The 21,564-nt window shown below is 38.2% G+C and overlaps 1 protein-coding gene across 2 annotated transcripts in view; it reads left to right on the forward strand.

Annotated features, from left to right (window-relative positions):
- Positions 1-21,564, forward strand: part of LOC129133887 (uncharacterized) — a 306,814-nt gene that overhangs the window by 151,563 nt on the left and 133,687 nt on the right. Inside the window, exons 1-3 of one of the 2 annotated variants that reach the window (XR_013181048.1) lie at positions 1,342-1,437; positions 1,820-2,071; positions 3,818-3,905. The gene's annotated coding sequence lies outside the window, so the exon portion shown is untranslated. Of the gene's footprint in view, positions 1-1,341; positions 1,438-1,819; positions 2,072-3,817; positions 3,906-21,564 lie in introns of those variants that run through there. The other variant, XM_077174395.1, reaches the window with a different exon arrangement.

A 21,564-nucleotide genomic window follows, 5' to 3' on the forward strand; every position in this document is an offset into this window, starting at 1 on the left:
GACCCAGGGTGGCTCACAGGTACCACAGGTACCAGCAGTGTCAGAGGGGTCTGTTCCACACTTCCTGGAGCACCCCAAAAAGCCACATGCCGCCTCACTTCAAAGCCTTTTTGTTTTTTTTTTTTCTTCCCCACATTCTGCTTCAAAGAAATCAGGCTTTGTGCTGTGGCCACTCTGCAGACCAGCAACCTCCTGGCAGGATTGGGCCTCACCTTGGGCTGCAGAATTGCAGGGACAGCTGCCCTTGAAAGCACAGGGTCACAGATTCCAGCAGGGAGAAAATTTCAGGCAGAAGTAGCATTAATGCTTACTCTTTGTCATCAGATTACAGGATAACTTCTAATGCATTTTTTATTTTGAAAGTAAATGTCTGACCTCGTGTTTTCAGGGAAACTCTGCAAGATATCACTCCTGAAAGCTCAGGAATAAGGTAACAACACAAAAAGAACAGATTCTTTACAGTTTAAAGAAGTTTAACTCACAACTCTTAAGGCAATCTATAACCACAGGGATCAAGATAGTATTGAAATGATCAGAGTGAAAATAATTTCCTCTGTTTTAGCTTTCCTATCTATTTTTATCTCTTCCTGGTTTGACTTAATTATTTTTGTTTTCCCCCTTCCTCTAACTAGCTAAGCATTGAATTCTTTTCCCCTGGGCTTAGCTCTTAGTATTTACAGGCTGACTGTCTCAGTACTAACTGTGTAGGTTGTTTATTCTTGACTTTGAAAGGACATTTTTCAGTACCTTTATGAGTAAGCAAATAGTAAAATTAAAAACACCCCAAACACAAAGTTTGCTGCTGCTGAATGAAACATCTTTATATTCTGTAAAATCCTGCTTTTTAGAGTAAGTAAAGTCTTTAGAACTTGATGGACATAAGTAGAGATTCTTACTGCTAATAGAATTCATTGTTATGATTGCAGAGATAAGTTCTATTTAAAAAAAGAGAAATTTAAAAAGGGTTCATCTGAATTTAAATTTTTGAAAATATGTATGTTTTTAGTAGGAAAAAAGTCTATGGAACCATAGAGGCTTTTCTAAATGTTCTTTTTGTTTTGTTTTGTTTTTTAGCAAATGGATTCAAGTTTTCAATTTAAGATCTTGATTTGCTGAGCAATGTTTTCAGAAAAAAACAAAACCAAAATGTATTTTCTGCTTCTCATTTTAGATTTTATTCCCTTTCCCTTCATGCTTGATTTAGTCATAATTGCATCTAGGTTTAAACAGTACAAAACTTTCTTTATTATTGCAGAAGTTAGTTACCTCACTTAGCTACCTTTGAGTGTGATCAAACATTATATCCATGGCAACCCATACTGGCAGCTGCCTCCCCACATTAGCTCTCCAGCTTGGCACTCAGATCCATATCAATATATTTACAAGCTGAGTCATGAGAGAAAAATATTTATGGAAGTCCTATTCTGCAATGTAAATGTAAGGTGCTGTGCCCAGAGCTGCCCCTTGCAGAGACCATGGACAGCATGGTGTATTCTCTTTAGCTAGCTGACATTGTAGAGAGCCTTTTGTATAGAAGGATATTGGGGTTAAAATACCCCATAAAATAAGGATTCATATTAGGAAGAAACATTGCCAAATGTGCATGCAATTTATGTGAGAGCTTTCTGGACACAGGCATGTGGGACAATCCTGTCCTTCAGTAAGCTGGATTTTAACAAAATAAAGGCCACACAACCTACAACGACTTTATTTGCAATCTTGGCTGTTCTTTACCTGGCAAATCCTAGATTTTTGCATTTTAACTAAGACTAACTGGTAAGTTTTGATGTTTCAAACATTATTGTCTCTTTGTTCCTAGGATACTACAAACCCCAACAGAATTGAAAAAAAATTGCAAAGCTCTAAAAGCCAAAGAGCAGATCACACATTTTGCCTGAAGCTACAGAATCTACTTCCACAGCAAAGAAACAGCAGAAAAGAGAAGATCTTTTTTTTTTTAAGATCTTGACAAATGAAGATGTACACTAATCTGAAGGATGCACAATCAATGTGGATGGAAATGCAACAGAGTCCATTTTCAAGGAAGGAATGGGTGGATCTTCTTTGAAGTGTAAGATAATGCAATAATCTTTCTTTTTAGTATTATTAAAATTATTTACAAGGTACACTAATTATTCCTTCTTATAATCTTCTAGAGTTTATTCCTTAGTAAGCTATCATGCTGGCCTGAAAATTTCCTAGTAGAAGTGTGTCTTTGAGAAGATTCAGAGTGAGGGAAATATTAAATTGTCTTCTAGATTTTTTCTGAAAAGATGTTTCCATTTATTTGCTGTATTGTGGACACAGTGACAAAATGCTTGCTGAAGATTAACACATGCCTTCCAGGACAACAAAAAGGGTTACACCTCTACTGTATTTTGATGGCAAACATATGATACTTCAGTTTGAGGTGGTTGCAAGAAATAGAATCTGTGGTGAGATCTCTGCTTTTGATTTGTACTCTTCTCCTTCCTTGTTTTAACATGGGGCAAACAGAGACTGTCCTTCAAATGAGAAAGACAAGATCTGGCTTGACCCCCAGTACAAAGAGTTACACATCCCTCACAGCAGTGTGATTCATGAAAATAAACTCCCCTGGATCCCCATCTGCCATACATTATCCAGCAGCAACTTGTCCTTGAAATGAACTAAGCAGAGATTTCCATCTGGCCAGTGACCAATTAGTCAGTTTGCCTGGTGGCCTTTTGTCTTCTGATTGCTTTTAAATGAAGTCTCCAAAATCTGTATTTTTCTGGGTAGGAAACATCTGAAATCACTTTCCAAAGAGAGCTTGGCACCTCCCCATTATTATACCCATTGTGCAATTTAAATTACATAATCTCACTTATTGTATCATCTATTTGATCTGCAGCCCTACTTTATCCATGCAGCCACTCCTCTGGAAACAAAGAGATCTCCCATTCCTTTTGAGACTGAACTAAAACTGCTGTCCCCAGGAGCACTTCTCCTGGATCCCAATGCCCAGCAATCTACAATGTACAGAGGCAGCCTGTCACCATTTCTAAGAGACAGGAAGGAAGAATTTTAAAACTCAACTTTTTTTCTTAATTTTAGACATCATATGATGGTAGATCTGAGTATATCAGTAAGGTTGAACTTGCAATCCAGTCCCAGAAGTCATAAGAGCTTTATTTTTGCTTGGAGATCCAAGCCAAAATAAGCTGGATCGACTGCTTCTATTGTTAATAAATACATAGTAAAGCATACACAACTTGTTTCAAATGAGACCAGTTCTTAAAAGTGTTTTAATTTTTTTCAGCCTTACCCCCTGATAAAACAACCAATAGGGTGAATAGTGTCTATCAATGCCTGCATTCAAAGACATACAAATGGTTAAAAACTGGCATTAAAAATAGCAAAGTTTGCTGAACACAGTTTGCAGTGTAGAATTTGGTAAGATGCCTTAAATGTTTATGTAACTGTAATCTGTAAAGGAGTTATCTTAGTTTTAGATAAGGTTTTTTTATATTATGATGCTGCCTTACCAATTTACCTTTTGTTTAAAATATTCATCTTAGTTTCTTGTAAAATTATTTCATATTACATCATCCTAAACTAGCACCCCACTCTCTATAAGAAAAATCAAACATATATCCTTTAAAAGGATATATAACATGCCAATATTATAATTTCTAACCTCTTACAGACTGGAAATGGGAAAAAACCCAACCAACATGGTTGATTACTTACAGTTCTTCTCCCTTTATGGTCACAGGATTGATGAGACTGCCTTTTGGTCCTTTGTAAACTTTTCTATGATGGTGCAGAAGTATAACCTAGTCTGCATCTTTCCCAGGGCTCACAGACACCACCCTACACCCAAGAAGATTTGGAATGCAGTTGTTGCTCTGTGTAAAGCTCCACACCACCCCTTGCACTACATGGTGAGTAAACACAACACATTTTTCCTTAGCTGAAAGCTGACATACAACAAAACCAGACATCCATCTGAGATGTCTTCAGGGTTTGCAAGTGACCAAGGGTCACTGCATTAACACATTTTAATTAGATGTTTTCTGAAGGAAGTTCTATGTTGTCAGGAATTCAGGTTTCAAAGTCTCAGCATCAAAGCAAAAGAACTTGCATTACCAGAATGACGAATAAATATCACTGAAGCATTCCCTAACAATAATGAAAGGGCTGATAGCTGAGAAATAGTGAGCCAAATTCACTTAGCTCAGAAGGCCTCAAGAAATTGGTGTAATTTGTTAGCTCATAGCTACATGAGTGGAAAACTAAATGTAATGCTTGATAGCAAGAGTTACTTCCACACAGAAGACAATGGAAATCAAAAAGGGGTTCCTGGAGCCAGGAGATATGAGCAAAGATTGGAGTTTAGCTATATCAAAGGGCATAGTCTGAAAGGGAGAAAAAGTAAATAAGGATGTAGAAAATGTCCTGATATACCAAACAGTTTCTATTGAATTCCAAAAGAAATAGAAGTTGGCATAGTCCATTATCTAGAAAAACCCCACATTTTTAGTTCAAATGCAGCTATTTTTCACAAGGTCAAAAAGACTTAAATCTACTAGGAACGAAATATGAACAAAAAATAGACTAGCTGAAATTGCATTCTGAATTTATTCATCATTCATTTGATCACAGATGGCATATAGCTCAGCAAGGATCTGATTATGTGATAAATGGTTGGTTACTGGTGTAGCAGCAGAAGATACACAGTACAAAAGAAAGTGCACTTTTACCATATCGCTCCTGAAAGTTGATTTTATCAGTGTACAAAGTGTAACAGGAGAAGGGCTGGTGTTAGGATCAGTAACTTCCCAGAAAACCTTAAAATATTGCAGGTCCTGCCAGAATTAAGATAACAGCAATTATTAGTGACTACTGAACTAACTTCATTAGTTCCTCACCTTGAAAAAGGATGGCACTGATGCCACTCTTCAGATGAGGTGTAAAACTGATCTCATCTTGTCCTCAATTAAACCACTGGGGGGTTTAATCCAATGGGGGATTCAGTCCCAAAATCTTGACCCAAGTGCCTCCTGGAACACTTCAGACAACCCAGTATTAATTTCAGCTTTATTCCTGCTGCAATGTGCCCCCTGGCAGGCAGCACTTTGCAGTCCCAGAGGAGCTGTGTTTCAGCAAAGCTTGAAGTCATTCTTAAGGAGACAAGTGAAGTTTTACAAGGCATGCAGGAATGAGATCTTTGAGGATGAAAGATGTCATATGATTCTGTTGGTAGAGAGGGAGAGACTCAGAGAGTTCAGTCCAAATAGTGATCCTCTGACCTGACCATTCTCTGCTCTGCTGCTTCTTCTTTCAGTGTATTTTCTGCTCATTGACCCCCATAACTGAGGGGGAGTGAAAACAAAAATTGGGTAAGACTAAATCAATATGTTGAATTTCTCCCTGTAACAGGACTTATTATTTATCCAAGAGAAATGAAGAGAGAGAAAAATGGGGGAATCAATTGTTTTTAAGCCACGAGTATGATGAGTTGACCTCAGCTATATTTCTAACCTAGCTGGTTTTTATAGGTGTGCTGTCAAGTGGGGACACAGCTTCAGTGTGCCTGGAGGGGAAATGAGGTTAGCAGGACAGCAGGCCTCTGATGCAGTGCCTCCTAGACTCTCAAAAATCTATGCCAGACGTATGCAGCTGTTAATGCAGCTACTTCTGGTAGTGAGTTGTTCTGCGGGCTCTTCAAATCCTGAATTAAAATTGTTGTTGCTGATATCCTGGGCAACTATGGCAGCACGGAGCTCAGGACCCATTTGAAAAACAGGCCAGGTTTTTGGGCACCTGGGCTTCCCATCAGCCCCCATGTTCACTGCTAAATGGACTTGAAGGGTCCATTACACAGTCACACAATAAGCAGCAACACACAGCAGATACAGCCTGTGAAAGCAAAAGTATGAGCACTGGAATTTATGGTGGGGGTGACTCCAAGGTACTCAAAGTCATACCTACTCCAAGGATGGTTTTGGCTTTGCATCTTTATGGGTTTTTTGAACTATAGAGTATGATCTCTTTCTGTCTTCTCCAGCCCCAAATTACTTGTAGTTATTTTCACAGGTTATAATTGTTAAAATTATCACCACTGATGACTTGCACCTTCTGGACAGTGTTCACAGATTTATAAGTTAAAAAAATATTTAAAAACCTCAATTGTGTTTAAACAAATAAGCTCTGTGGAGGCATAATGAGGGAACCGCACCAGCTCTCTGCAGCCTTCCTCTTTTTCTCTCCATATGACACAAAATTCATGTTATTCCTAAGGCCCACAGAGGCAATAACACACATCATTATCTAGTTGCACTTCTAGCTGAAAGAAGAAATATAGAAGGTTTCCACAACAGAAAAATGCAGTCAAATCTTTTAGGTTCCTTCCAGAAACTCAGTCTCTTTGAATAAAGATGATAGATGTGATCAGAGTACAGGATGAATGGGGATAGCAGTGTATCACCTTCTGGCTCCTGCCCACTGCTTTGCTCCTGTGAGTAGGCTGGAGAGGGAAAATATGCAGAGAGTTGCCTTTGATTTTATGCTTTCTCATCAATGCAGGAACCCCAGCTGGGAAGCTACAGGCAGCACAAAACCAAGCAAACCAGAGAACCTTGTCTTTATGCAAATGTTTAAAACTAGTCATGCTGTTGCCATATGAAACAACACCCTGACATTTAAAAGCTAAGGAAAGTATTTTATTGTGATCACCAAACAAAATAAGGCATTCAGCCTAGAAAAAAGTTTGATGTCTGATGTTCTAGATTCTCAGGCAATCCTTATGATAAAGATTGGTACTTCTCACCACAGCACATTGCAAGCAGTGTTTAGATCTGTGGTACATTTTTACAAAAATGATACTTATCATACATCTGTACAGTGAATAAAGTTTAAAGACATGGTCTGAAGAGAAACCCAGAATATTTCAAAAAAAGAAGAAGCCCCAGAGCTACTTTTGCTGTAGAGGAGCATTTCTAGTAAATCACATCTCACTACTGATCAAAGTTCCACCATCTGGAGTTCACCGAAGTGGCATCTGGCATTCCAACAACTTTAGGAAATATGCTGGAGCTATAATAATAAAACTGAATATCCTGGTTTTAAATAGGCAGTTTCTCCAGCTGATCTTTTTAAGAGATAGGCTCTTGTTTCAGCGGAAGTCTTGGCACAGAAGTGCTGATACTTGGTGAAATTCTGTGGCTGAGGTTGCACTGGAGGTCCACAGGCTGAACATAATTCTTCCTTCTGGCTTTAAAATTGTGGCTGAAGAATTTCAACTAAGTACTTTAAATGTATAAATATAGAGGATCCTCCTATTGCCCAAGGCCATGGGCACCTCCTAAGCATAACTGAACCCCATTAAGGCATGAGCTATCTCTGAGAGTGCCAACTTTCTATTTTTTACTGAACACAGAGTCTGCACTCCTAAGTTATTCACAATTAGGCAGAATGCATTTGCGTCTCTGACTATGCATACTATATAAAAGACATGATCTTAATTAAGCATTGCTCAACCTACTGAATTAGGATCCTTTCTATATCTCTGCAATTTACAATTAGGCTAATTAGGTCCCTGATAAAAAAATTTATTGATGCTAAACCTTCAAAAGTGTGTAGATACCTGATGTTCTCAGGTATATACAATCCTGTCTGACAGCAATATGGGCTATCCAAAGGTCTTCCACACATCCAAGACTTCCTCTTCCTCAGTCTTGTCAGAGGTAAGTTACCCAGAAGCTGCTTCTGCCCATGCAGCACAACAAGATCCAAAAAGCAGATTTTTACTCATCTGATGAGCTTAGGGGTGCTCTGATGTGTAGTAATGAAAAACAAAACCACATGCATTACTTACATTTTATAGCACAGCTATAAAAAGGGAGAAATATGAATTGACCTGCCCCTTCTTTCTTTTAAGCAATAGATTAGTGGCTAAAGTCACCACAAAGAAGGCATGTGATTACTCTGGGAGGCTGATTCCATTTTCTAGAACCAAATAAGACTAGGCTAGGCTTAAATGAATTAAGTGAAAATAGTCTATTTATACTGAGAATCTTTTGTTATTTGGATTTCTTTACACTACAAGAGGAGGTGCCTGGTTGTAGCATTTCAATAATTGCAAATGATCATACATAAAAACCGTATTTTACCAAGTTATCTTTTTTTACAGTCCTGTTTTTCAGCAATCCTTCCCCCCAGAAAAAGTGTTCCATGCATTACACAGGTTTTTTAACAACTTTTGTTCAGAATGTATTACTTCTGTGTTTCTTATGTCTCTTTTGGAATCACACCTCGGCTTGTCAGTGATCCATGAATTAAACTGACAGGGATTGCAGCAGTACCAGTTCTACTGACCACAATGTATCTCTTCTATGGATGATGTCAGTTGTAAAAATACAATTAGCTATTTATAACCAAACTCCCAATGTTTCATAAATAAGTGCATTTCCTCCACAAATTTGAATAAACATTTTCATAAGCCTGGTATATTTACAATTCCTTTGAGAAAATCTCAGTGCTAGCTGGACTGAGCCTCAGTGTGGTACTGTGCATTCAAATACATACTGGAGTTTCACAACAGCCATCAAGCATTACTTGTATTTGAGTACTAGCAAGAAAGGTTCTGCTTCTGTATTTTAAGTTCAATGTATAGTAGTATATTAAACCTTAAAATAGGAAAACTAAGTTTTATGTGAGCCTTCAGTAAATTTTTTTGGTAATGGCAATATCACAAACTAATTTTAGTAGCTTGAATGTGACATTGAATGTGCGCAATGATTTTTTCCCTTGTCATTTTTCTTTCAATCTCTCTCTTTAACCTTTCCTACTTCTCTTCTCTTTACCTTCCCTAACACATGCACTCTACTCTTGTCATTGTGAAGCAGAAGACATTTCTGCAACTTTTTATCCTGAATGTAAGAAGAATGTAAAAGTACTCTGCAAAGTGAATAGTTTTACTTTCAGTGATTAGCCCACTGCAACACAGTCAGTCTGATTTGACCACCATTGGGATAAAAATTACAATGCCATTTAACAACACACACGCTTCTGGATTGTTTCTTAAGTTGATGTCAGCAGCTTGTGTGCAGGATTCTTCCTGTGCAGGAAGAGATCTGTAGGTGAACTATGCAGATGTAATTTCCCAATGCACAGACAACTACCCAAACTGGAATTTTGCCAGGACATGAGGATCAGTGTGTTTACAAAATGAAGTTCCCAAAAAGTATTTGGATTATTTTTAAAAATATCATCCTAAAGACAACAAAACCCCAGAACTACTGGAAATCATGGAACCTCCTCGGGCATTTTCCAGCACCAACCATTCCCTGGTCTCACTTGTGATGGGATCTTTTCCTCACAGCAGGGTGTGCAGAGGAAAATTCTGCATTACAACCCTGCCTTCCTTCTGAGAGCAATTCCCTTGCATGAGGAGGAAACAGTGTCCATTCTTTATATTTTTTTAATAAAATGTTTTCCTCTACTTCCTATTCCACTGCAAACTTATGGCAATAAAAAGCACGTTTAAACTTCTTCAGTTACATTTTTCTGGTTTGTGTTTCTTTTCTTCTGATCTTTTTTGCTTTCATCTGCTGACTTTATTATACCAATTTTGCTGCCACAGATGTTTTTTCCCCTTTTCTTTTAATGGATATGGCATTGAAAAGAAATGCTTCTGGCATTCTGCCCACAGCCAGTACTTTTTGGTGTCTCCTTTCCCCCCTACCATCTATTCAAGTGACATGCAATGAATTTTGCAATACTATTCAATGCTGACAGCTCTTTGTCAGCAGAAAGTTCCTACTCAGCATTGGTGGTACCCATGGTGGTATTCCTACCATGAAAGTGGTATCCTTGGCCATCTCATCAGCCAAGGCAAATTGTCACATCTTCATTGATTTTCCTGAAATCAGCAGAGCTTAACAATTTAATTTAGCTGGATAAATGGACTGCTGAATTCCCAAAGTACACCCAGAGACTAAGACTGGGAGGCTTTTTATAACTTTAGCAACAGCAGCAAAACCAAAAGTTCATCCTAAGTTTCCTTCTCACCACCCTTTTAAAATTTCCCATGAAGTTTTTTCCATTTTGGGCTCTGGTTGGCACCAGTAAGAGTCACCTTCTTTTCTTTCAGGCTTGCTCAGCAGCCCTGTGTGACAAGGGTTTAGAAGAGATGCTTCTGTAAACACGTCCAGCATCTTGCAGCCCCAGGCAGACAGCAGCTGTGCAGTGTGGCTGGCACAGGACCAAAGAAGGGATAATGCAGGGCCCTGATGCAGACAGCTGCCACATCCTGTATCTTAATTTCCCTCATCTTAACTGAATGGTAGTGGACCCTTTTAATAGGGGGACATTTGATAGTAGCAGCTGCTCAGTCCCTGTGCCATTCAGAAAGTACAGCAGGAAAGGACAAGGAAAGAGCTCTGTGATAACCACTCCTGCTTAGCACTGCAAGGCTTTGACAGAGAAATATAAGTATCAACATTTCAAAATATCTTCCCTGTTCCTCTGGAAGCTGAAAATTACTGAAGATGGTCAAAACTAAGGCTGAAAGTAGAGAGAAGTCTGGCAAATCTTTCCATCCTAAAATATTGGAGACTATCATTAATCTAATTTGACAACTAATTCCTAGAAGAGCAGATAGTACACTATGCACCCTGCATAACTTTAACGGCAGGCCAAAATCACAGCTGTATGACATCTATGTTACTTGTAAATTCAAAGGATTTCTCTTTTCTTTAGGTTCTCCCCAGCTCTAAATTGCAGTTGCATGTTCAAATTTAAAGCTTCCTTACCTTTAAATTTCTGAGAGACCAAAATCCGAGCTGCTGGTTTTAGTTTAATCTTTAATCTCAGAAGGAACTACACCAATGTGTGAAGAATCACATATTGCTCATACATCAAGCCCTCCTGAACAGCATATCATCTAGATGTGATATATAACACCCTTTTCCTGTAAATTTCCAGGTGTTTCTCAGATCTTACAGGTAGAAACACCAGAACTTCACAAGGAAAGCAGTTTGCCTGAGATCATGTCAGTGTTTACAGAGTTGTTTCCTCACTTCTATTCTGATTGTTACAAAAAAAAAAAAAAAAAGAAAAGCAGGTGAAGCCCTATTGCTTTTTCTTCCTCTATTACATTTTCCCTGTAATGAGACATTTTGGTCTAGTTTCCTTTTTACATATGACCCCCAAGTCCTTCCAATTTGGAGGGGTTATTGTCAATTTTAACAACCACATTACTGCATATTTGGCTGACCACAAGCTACATTAGATGTAGTTTTATATGACTTTCATTAGATGCTTTCAGATATACTAAGTTTTATTGCCACATGGAAACACAAAATAGATATGAGGGCTATATGAGGTTCTGTTTCTTGGTTTGTGAGACCAGCACAAGAGTTCACTTATAGTCCTTTACAATGGTGTTCACCAGTGGTCTGCTCTACTCCCCAACCTTGCTATTGGCTTCAGTGCTTTCAACAACCTCTTGATGCATCCAAGAAATTCTTGGGAGCAATAACATGAAAAGGGAACTTATACGGTATGTTCATGACAATGTTATGAGAAATATGTTTGCTTCTAAATAATCTCTATCAAAATCGTCCTATTTAAAAAATAGTTGCTCTATGTCTGCTTGCTTCACTTGAGGTGGAAAGTTACAAGGAAAGATGACTCATTCCTTGAACCCAAAACTGACACGAAAAAGAAAGATGCTCAAAAGAAAAAAAAAAAAGAGAGAGAGAGACAGAAATTGCTAAGCTTGTAAACTTTGGAAAAATAATCTAAACCCCATGGCTGGACAGAATGACGTATGTCTGGGTATGTAGCCATCAGTCAGAACACTTATCCAGGAACACTCCCTAATATCAAAGTCCAGACAACTGGGACATCACAGCTCAGTCAGGGTATTCTAATTTTCTTACCAGCAGCATGTTGCTGGAGTTGCCACCAGCTGCTGTGGTGAACCAGTTCCAATCCCTGTGCTCACATGGATCCACCACAGCTCCTTTCTCACATGGCGCTCACAAGGCAGTGGCCTCACTGTCACTCTGAGTCTTGCCAGAAGTGTCAAACAAAAGCATCAGGGTATTTACTACCTGTTCCTGAAAGGCCTGATCTGGAATCAGAAAAACATATTATGAACCAGACTATTGAAATTGGGATAAATTACTTTATCTGTTCTTTCATAAGGAAATACACTGAAAATAATTTTCTCTTTCACCTAAGTAACTTAACGAAGTTATTAGTGGACTGCTATTTCCATTTCATTCTCTGACTGTTTCTCACTAATGTGACTTCCAACAGCACCTAATTCACCTTTTTCTAAGTATCCTTCTCTTGCTTTAGCTTCTTCATTAAAGCCAACTATTTCTGTTTGTTCTAAAGGTCTCAGCACAGACTGTGGCACTAATTATTTTTTCTCACAGTCAAGTAATGACTGTAACCTAAAATTTACACTTGCCCCCTCCTCATCAAAGCTGATAAATTTTCCTTGGTACTTAGTATTGTTGAAGGCTGAAAAGACTTCCACTAGGTTTTCAATCTATGGCAATAATATATGTGATAAAACAGAAATCTCACAGTAAACCAAGGATTTCCTAGCCATAGGCCTTAAATATTCTAAGATGAACACAGATGGTAACTGTAGAGGTCCCAGGAGCTCAGGAGGGAAACCAATCTGATATGGGATAATTAAATTATTTTTAAGTTTCTCAAGTGCTTTGGGAATCCCTATATGTTACCAAATACTCCCCACACACTGGTTTCTACTTTCTCTAAATTAGTTAAATTTGCAAAACTTAAAAAGCTATCACATCATCCAATTTGGAATGGTCTACTCATCTGTCCTTGCTAAAAAAGCAACACAGAAATTAGTTTGAAATAGTGCTGTTGATACCTAAATAACATGGCCCAATTTTGCAAAACATTACAAAGCTCTGGCTGGAGAATTCATGTGTGATTAACGCCTCAGCTGTGCACCACTGGCCTTCTGTTGACAGTAGTTAAGGAGTATTTTCCATTTATTTCAGGTGGCAACAAATTCTACTTTTAGGGAACAATATATATGCTGTTTAGTTCCATATAGTTGTATCCTGGAACACCAGGAACATAGTCACACAATGTAAACTCATTTATTTCTTTAATGCAAATGTTTTCTAATTCTATCTCCACAGATAACATAGAAATATTTTCTCTTTTGTCTGTGAGTCTACGTAATTCTAATGTAAATTCTATATTCAAAGACACATTACTGCAGTTCCACAGTTAATACAAATTACATTTCCATTAGTGTTTTGGTGCTTCTCTTCATTTAATTCTTAAACAAATTAGTGATTTCAAAACCAATTGCACTCCAACCATTAGTAATAGATGGTATGGGCTTCATGAGGCTCTGCTTATTTGAGCTTTCTAGGAGGGATTACAGCAAAGCAAAATAAAACAGTGAATGGCATGGCATAAGGAACAGTTTTATATGAATAATAATGAGTAGGAGTAGTTAAATTCATTGCTTTTTTCCTTTGCAAGTTACATACAGCAACTTATTCTGCTGTTTTTGTTTTGCTTGTGCACTGCAACAGCCAATCTTTGGCTTTATTTCATAAGTACTCCTGCACCTCCAGTATCACCTATTATTTCTGGGTTTGAATAAATCTCAGGTCTCAAAATAACCACTTAAATAAAGCCACTGTATTCTGTGTAGTAATAGTGTCCTGGAAACCCTTGTTTTGTTTTTTTACAAGTGTTCCCCTACTAAGAGACTCTATGTATATTGAAAATTCAGCACAGCTTCTCTCAAAGTCATCCCGTCTGTTCAAGTCTTAAATTGCATTTTCCAAAATATTTGTAAGCCTGGTTTCCAGTGAAACTTCCATTCCAGTGATTATCAGTTTGATTTGGTTTGCTCAGCTCTAATGACTGTGACTACTTACAGAATGTAAGCATTTGTTAAACCTCCAGTATCATCAAACCACCATTTAAAATGCTTCTTTCAAAAGAGCTACCACTTAATTCCACAGAGTGACTCCAGTCTGCCCTTGTATCAGTAGAGATCTGATGAATGGCACATGGAAAGGCAGGATTTAAATCAATGTCCTTCAATTGCTAAGGATGATTACAAGTTCATGGTGGCACTGGCTGCTTTTCCTAATACCTATATGGACTTTAAAAAAATCTAGGGTCCAAGAAAGGAAAGATAGGAAAAAAAAGAAGAAATCTGGTGGAACCAGTCTGTTATTTATGTGAAGTCTGTTTTGTTTTCCTTGCCAGGAAGTTTTGTGATGCCAGGTCACAATCATGTAGGATTTGGAGGGACTATTACTATAAGTGATGATACTGAAACCACCACTGCTGGTGGCTTTAGGAGGAAAACGAATGATTTTTCAGGGAGCCTTTGTTTTCTTGCCTTTTCCTATATGCAGAAACAAGAACCACCTTTGAAATGGGGTTTTTATCATTCCTATTAGGACAGTCAAATGACTAGGAGAGAAAAAGAAAATTTTTTTTTTCACTTTCTAAAGAAAGCTTTACCACTACTATGAGAGATTCAGCTCTGACTTTATTTCACATTGCTTTTTCCAGTGATAACCCAAGGGTTTATTCTTAGTGTCTCTATTTTTAATTTTTTTAAGCAATTATAGCAACAAGAAAATATAATTCCATTGAAGTGAAAAAATAATGCAGTCTGAGAACCACTAAAAACATCCATCTAGATGAGCAGCAATAAAAATCAGACATTTACATATTAATATTTTGCCATCAGAAAAAGAAAAGAGAATGAGATAAGACTTAAAAAAGAAGTCCTTAAAACCAGAAGTTATCTAATTGCTTATTTTACCTGGAGGTAGAACAATCTCTTTCTAGCTATCACATAGTAATGAGAAGTCATTATCTTGAACTCGTCTTTAATTAACATCAATCCTGATTAGTCAAAATATATTAGGCTTTTTGTCTGTTACCATAGTATTTGAATCTCCGGTAAAGGAGGTATTCAATCAGACATTATCATTTGCAAACCACTTCTGTGGCATTATTACTTTACCATGTTTTGTGGATTCTTTGTCCATTTTTGAAAAGCAAAATCTTTTGTTGATCAACCCTTTCTTAGCTGGAGCAGATCCTGGCATGCCAGGTTTTTGCATGTTGTAGGTCAGTGTAATGACAGAAGTCCAATGTTCAGAGTAACTGGTGTTGTGCTATTTTGAATCTTGAGGTTAGCCAAGCTGGTAATATTGAAATTTCAGATTAGAGAAAGTACATGAAAAAAAGATGTTTAAATTATATAAGCCACTGACTGTGTAGAGGAATGAACAAATGAAGTTTGCTTCCACATCACCTTCTTAACAGCACAGTACATTCAGAGACATCTGTGCGTAAGGTAGAGTGCAGGCCAAGGACTACATGATTTGGGTGTAGGAGTAAAGTACAAGAGAAGACATATGAACCATTCCTCATTTTGCTTGACTTTTTTTCCTGCTGGCATATCTATCCATACTCTTTTGTTTGTTGATTCTTACCTTAGTTGTTATTAATAAGTGCTATCAGTTCTTGGAGAAAACAACAACCGGAGAATAATTTCCTGAATCTGATGAAATTTAACAGCGAATAACATTTTAGGAAGAGAATTCAACAGGCAGGTCAACAATCATTATGAATAAGATTTTTTTTCTACGAAGTTCCACAGGGGTTTGGTGTAGTCTCTATTGAACCATATAAGCAGACCACCAGCCTACGAGGTGCTCTGTGGGAGCAGAGCAAGGCCAGTGGGAAATTCAGGTGTCCCACTGAAGACACAAGGTGTCAGAGAGCCAGGCCATCCCGAGCAGCCACTGGGGCTGGGAATGCTGCGGTCTTGGATGCCTTCCAGCTGGAACAGGCTTATGTGAAGCACAGCCCACCTATTGGCATTGTGGCATTATTGTTCAAGCTGAAAGTAGTTGTTTTTTGACCTGCTTGTGCATGGGACACAATAAAGGGGCAGAGCTGATCTTGGGATCACAGACTTTTGCACTCTCCCCAATTAATGGCCATGCAGAAGGGCTTCTTACCTCTGCTGTGAGCAGAAGAATTTTGAGAAGCTCTAGTCAGTTAGCATGGAGTGATAATAACTCTGAAAGGATTGCTATGTTTAGTTTGGCTACAATTTACTCTTAAAGGCGTTATTGCCATGAGATCATGGAGGTACAACATGTTCATGTTGGCTTTCTGCCACTCAGGGATTTCCCTTCCCCTAATCATAAGGCTGGTGCCCACTCACGGGGACCCTCTGCAGCTACACAGTCTATGGGCCAGTTTTATCACTAAATGAGCAGATGTGGAAGAGAGCTCCACTTTGGTTAAAAATACTACCCCCTGCAAAATGTTTACAATGCTTTACTTCAAGTTACAGATACAGACTAACAGCACTTCAGAAATATATTATTGACTACATGCACGCTAGTTTTGCAGGGAAAAAACCCACAAGAATCTTTCCAGTTATTATAGGACAGGCATTTTAGCTTTACTACATTTCCAAGCAGGGAATAAGGGGTTCAGTCAAAGAGGAATTACAAGACTAAAATCTCTAGCAGTGCTTTGAAAATTGAGACAGACACAAGCCTCTAGTGAGCCTAATGAAGTATCAGAGTAAAAAAATGATTTAGCTTCCTGAAAACAGTGCTTTTGTTTTCTATTTAAAGTAGGAAATCAAAGGCACGTCTCTAGCATTTTATTCTGTGAGGCAGCCAAAAAAAAGGATTTGCTTTCAAGCCAGAAAAGTGAATATGGAGATAAAGTAACACTTTTGAGAACCTTTTATATGACTTTCTCTTTGGTTGAAACACTTGAAATATAGAAGTAGAGTGCTGCCACACTCTTTCAGGAGGAAAAGGATATAAAATTACTTCAGTGTCTTGTGATGTGATTTGGGAATATAGCACCACACAAATTTTTCAGTTTAACTAGAAGATTAAAGAATGGGACATGGTCACAGCGAGTATTTTGCTTGCTGCATTTTCTATATGTAAATATGTGAACAGTCCTGCTTCAGCAATTAAATACTACCCATCTGGTTTTTTGAACTTGGAGTGATAACTCCTAGTAAATCTATTACAAATGTTCCAACCCAAAGAACCATAAAACAGCCTGAAGTAGGAAAAACTAGAATTGAATTTGTCCTTATTCTGTATTGGAGAGCCCAGCATCTAGATGGTTCTGGTCTCCAACAAATCCAAGCCTCCTCTCTAAGTTTGCTGTTTACCTTCACCCTGCTCTCAACATCTCATTAGGATGCACACATGCCCAAGCCCTTTCTTATTGACCATCCCTTTTAGTGCCTTAGTGTACTTGCATTATTTCCTACAGTTTTATTTGAACTGCAAACACAACCATGGGCAACCCTGTATGAGGAATCACCAAAAAGCAGAGATATTGACACAAGTGAGTTTGCCATTTTTCTCCTTGTAATATGTGTTTGAATTTCCAGTGAGATGTGGATATTAAATCAGATGTAGAGCACCACAATGGCAAAGAGTCAGCCTGTCAACCTACATGGCTGCTTCAGGACCTTTCCACATAGCACCCTCATTTGCTGAGACAGATTTTTTTCCTCTGAGGACAACTAACAACAACAAAAATATCAATGTCAAGAAAAAAAATTAACCAAAACCCCAAAACAAGATGCAAGCAATGCACAAAAGTACCTTCAGACTCAGTGCACACTGAAACTAAATGTTCTGAATTCTCCACTGAGTGCTGGTTCTCATTAGTGTAGCTGTAAATGTATTCTGCTGTGTCAATGAACCCTTGGTAGAACTTGCTGAGAGTAGCGACAGAAATGACGGCTTTGAACAAATCTAATGATTTCATTTGTAGGAGCCAGTCCTCCTCACCTGACAGCTGTCCTTGCAGACCATCAGGTACCGAATCACTGCTTCCACACTGACCTGAAGCTAGTGAAGACTGGTTTTTCTAATACCACAAGCAGCTGATTTTCTCATCTGCTCCATGCTAGAGCCCAACACACCCTCTCTAGACAGCATGGGTCATTCTACATGTAATCCTTTTAAAAAGGGAACAAACGGTAGTGGAAATCAGAGTTGGTAAATGCTTATTCCCCAGAAAATTCTTGCTGTCTATTCACTGTGACTTTTATGATTCCTTTCTCAGACTTCTCTGTAAATCCCTTAAACTTTCTCAGTTCAAAACAATCTGTACCACTGTCTGTGCCCTGCAGCCTGGTGTCTTCCCCACCAAAGAGCTGCTCCTCTTTGGAATAGATATATTCACTAGAATACAGAAAATGTAGGAGGTGTTTGTCTGAAGTCAGATGAATTGCTATGGTACAAAATCAGGATCAGGGTAGTGCTAATCTCCTTATGCTATATATGGTAATTTAATAAACTAGCTGTTAACTAGACCTCTTTATTTAAAGCTGAGTCTTCCTCTGTTTGGGATAGGCCTAGCTTCTTGTGAGTCAATAAAGTTCTACTGCTTTGACTCCATGCTGAGGACTTAGTAAAAATGCGGAATGATCCTATAGCTACTCTACCATAGGTGGCAGACTTGAAATGTGAGGAACTGGTAGGCTGCATTTGGATGTTTTGGACCTGGATAGAACAAAACCCTGTTGACCTTGTCACCCACTAGTCCTACCACTTCTGTTGAGGGAGATACTGTGATGGTTCCCGACCCACAAAGTAGGAATAATTAGGATTCCACTGTTTCCATTTTAAATATCTTTAAACAGCGACTTCCTTTAGGTAAAATCAAATTTATTTTATGAAATTGTGGTTCTTGCATCCTGTTGTTAGGTTCTGTTTTTCAAAATGAGCTTGCTTGTAACTCGGTAAGAAAGTATTTTTTGTGCTTTTTAGATTTGTTCACTGTTCCTCTCCTCACAAGCCCCCTAGGGTTTAGGCTATCTGGTGTAAATAATTTCATGTATTTTTCACCTAGCTGGTTTTTCTTGTTTCTCTGTGTGTTAGTCATTTAAATGTTACAGAAATATCACAATGCTTCTGTTAGATTTTGTAGAGGTGAAAATCCATTTTTTCAACCAAAATTCGTTCTTGTGTTCTTTCTGCATTTATTCAACTTTACCCATTAAGCTGCAGAAAAACGGTTGGAGTTTCTTGCAGTGAAAGAAACAAACAAGGCTGCTGCAAAGAAAACAGGATGCTCCCCTTTCAGAAAGCTCTTTAGAAAGCTCTGGCTATCCCTGTAAGCACGATCTGAGCTGAACCCTGGTGACAGGGTAAGCTTCGAACATCGCCTGTCACAATCACTTGTCACAGACTTGTTCAGGTGTTAAAACAGTATCTTCATGAGCAGACACATTAAAATCAATCACTCTTGTGGGAGCAAGTCCCTTCTCAGCATGAACTGTAACTCCACTATTCTGAAGAATTTTGACTTTGATGACTGATTTATTTTTCTCAATTAGGAAAAAAATAGCTGTCAGCATCTATGCTTACTGACAGACAAAGCAGTGCAAAGAATTTTAAAGAGAAGCATCCTTGGCAATTGTACCTACTAAAAATAAGTAGTGCTTTACAATGCCATTAATTACTGTAATTACAGTGCCTTAAGTGAAGCTTGCAATGGGCGGGAAGCGTTTGAGCATTTTGCTTTGTGCAAAGCACAGCTACGGGAAATTTAGTTTTCACAATGGATATTTTCTCCCAGATGCCCGAGCATAAATTTCATCAACATTAATATGAATTCCAAACCCCATATCCAAGTGCAAAGGATCTCAGGATGCTTTTGTACTCTCAGGGTCTAAACTATAATTTCAACCATTAAGAAGCACCACTTAGCATTAAATTTGCTAATGTTATATTATGGTTCTGGCAATTCTATACAAGACGCATTACAAGCTCAGTGAAGACTAAATTGTGGCACTGAATAAACACTTTAAATAATGAAGCAGAAATAAACACTTAGAATTAATTTAAGCATTTTTCTTTAATTTTTTTTTTTTAGAAAACAAAACCAAGCAAGATTTGAAAAACTCAAATCATACCATATCAGTAAAAATCAAGTGTATTGCTTAGAGATACCCGTAGGAACAAACTCTATCTGCACAATGTATTTCCCATCCTCTAAATGTTGTTTGGATCAGGTTTTAACTGTGGCAGTTCCTGTCTGTGGTATCACATGGGGTATTTTGCCAATAAAAACCAAGTCAGGTACTAGATCAACACTGATGACAGATTTTAAAAACCCTGTTCTCATGAAAAAACACCCTGAGAAACAGCAAGCAAACACACCTGGCAAGTCTTTGTGTACATAAACTAGGGAACTTTTATCAGCATTGTTTCCAGTTAATCCTTACTGAGATAAAATTACTCTGTTGTGTTACTATGAGACATTTCCGCCACCACCTGCACTTGAAGAGGCTGCTTTATCCTTGGGTTCCCCAAAAGAACCAGCCCAGCCACCGGGTGTCCTGTACAGCCTGATGGAAAAATCTCCATTTGATAGCATTTGTTCCTCCAGCCATATATATTCCACCCAAATGGTTGTGTCAACATGTACCAAATTATAGACATATTAGCTTTTCAAGCCAAATTTATGCTTTGCTATGAAAACAGGTGCAACTGCAAATATTTTTCATTAGAAATGTAATTAATATGCATAAACTTGTTTGCCAAGCAATTTGCAAATGAATCAAGAATTAAATTAAAAGCAGACATCTCTTGCCTCCCCCCTCCCTTTCATTGTCTGAATAAAAAGAATTTAGAGAAGTTTTCTAGGAAAATTTTTGGAGTAAATTTTGTTTTGACTTAAGCTTGACATTGTTTCAGACTTTTCTTCATTATTAGATAGCAAAGATGAGGTAGTAGAAGGATTTATTTCTAAAACTGATTTTCTCCTGCAGTTAGAATTCCCTGATAATATGACGGATAGACTGTCATGAAGTATGAAATCTACTGTGTTAGATATGAAATAGAGATTAAACAAGGACTACTCTTCACAGAGCTCCCTACCATTCCAAAGAGCGTATCCCTATAGAGAAATCTTAAAGTGACTCAACTGCTTACAGCAGAGAAGAATCATTATAAATCACATTTGCAGAATCACAGAACCACAGAATAAGCTGAGTTGGAAGGGACCCTCAAAGATCTTTGACTCCTTTGAAGCCCTGCAAAAGACCATCCCCAAGAGTCACAGCAGGTGCCCAAGAGCATTGTCCAAATGCTTCTTGAACTCTGTCAGGCTAATGAGATCCTGACTATGAAAGATATTCCCTATTCACAAATATTTGCTCAGTTATTCTGCTCAGTCAGTGTGCCTTTGTTCACTGTGTTGAGTTTGGCCATGTAAATTACATGGTATGGCTCCTGGTCCATGGCTGGAGGGCTGGATCCCTTTAAAAGCAGAGTGACAGAGAGCAACTAATGAATAACCAGGACTGGCTCAAGCTTCTGTGACCTCTTGGCAAGATGGAGCCAGTACTAAGCTGCTCTGTTCTCAGAAAGGGCACAAAAGGGATAGACCTGGGAAAGAAGGAGGGAAGGAAGGACACTGAAAAGACTTCCTTACTGGGATGGCTAAGGAAGCAGGTGGATGGAATTGGATCACCAATTACTACTTCTAGAA

Source organism: Agelaius phoeniceus, chromosome 2 (assembly GCF_051311805.1).
Source record: "Agelaius phoeniceus isolate bAgePho1 chromosome 2, bAgePho1.hap1, whole genome shotgun sequence".
NCBI classification, from domain to species: Eukaryota; Metazoa; Chordata; class Aves; order Passeriformes; family Icteridae; genus Agelaius; species Agelaius phoeniceus.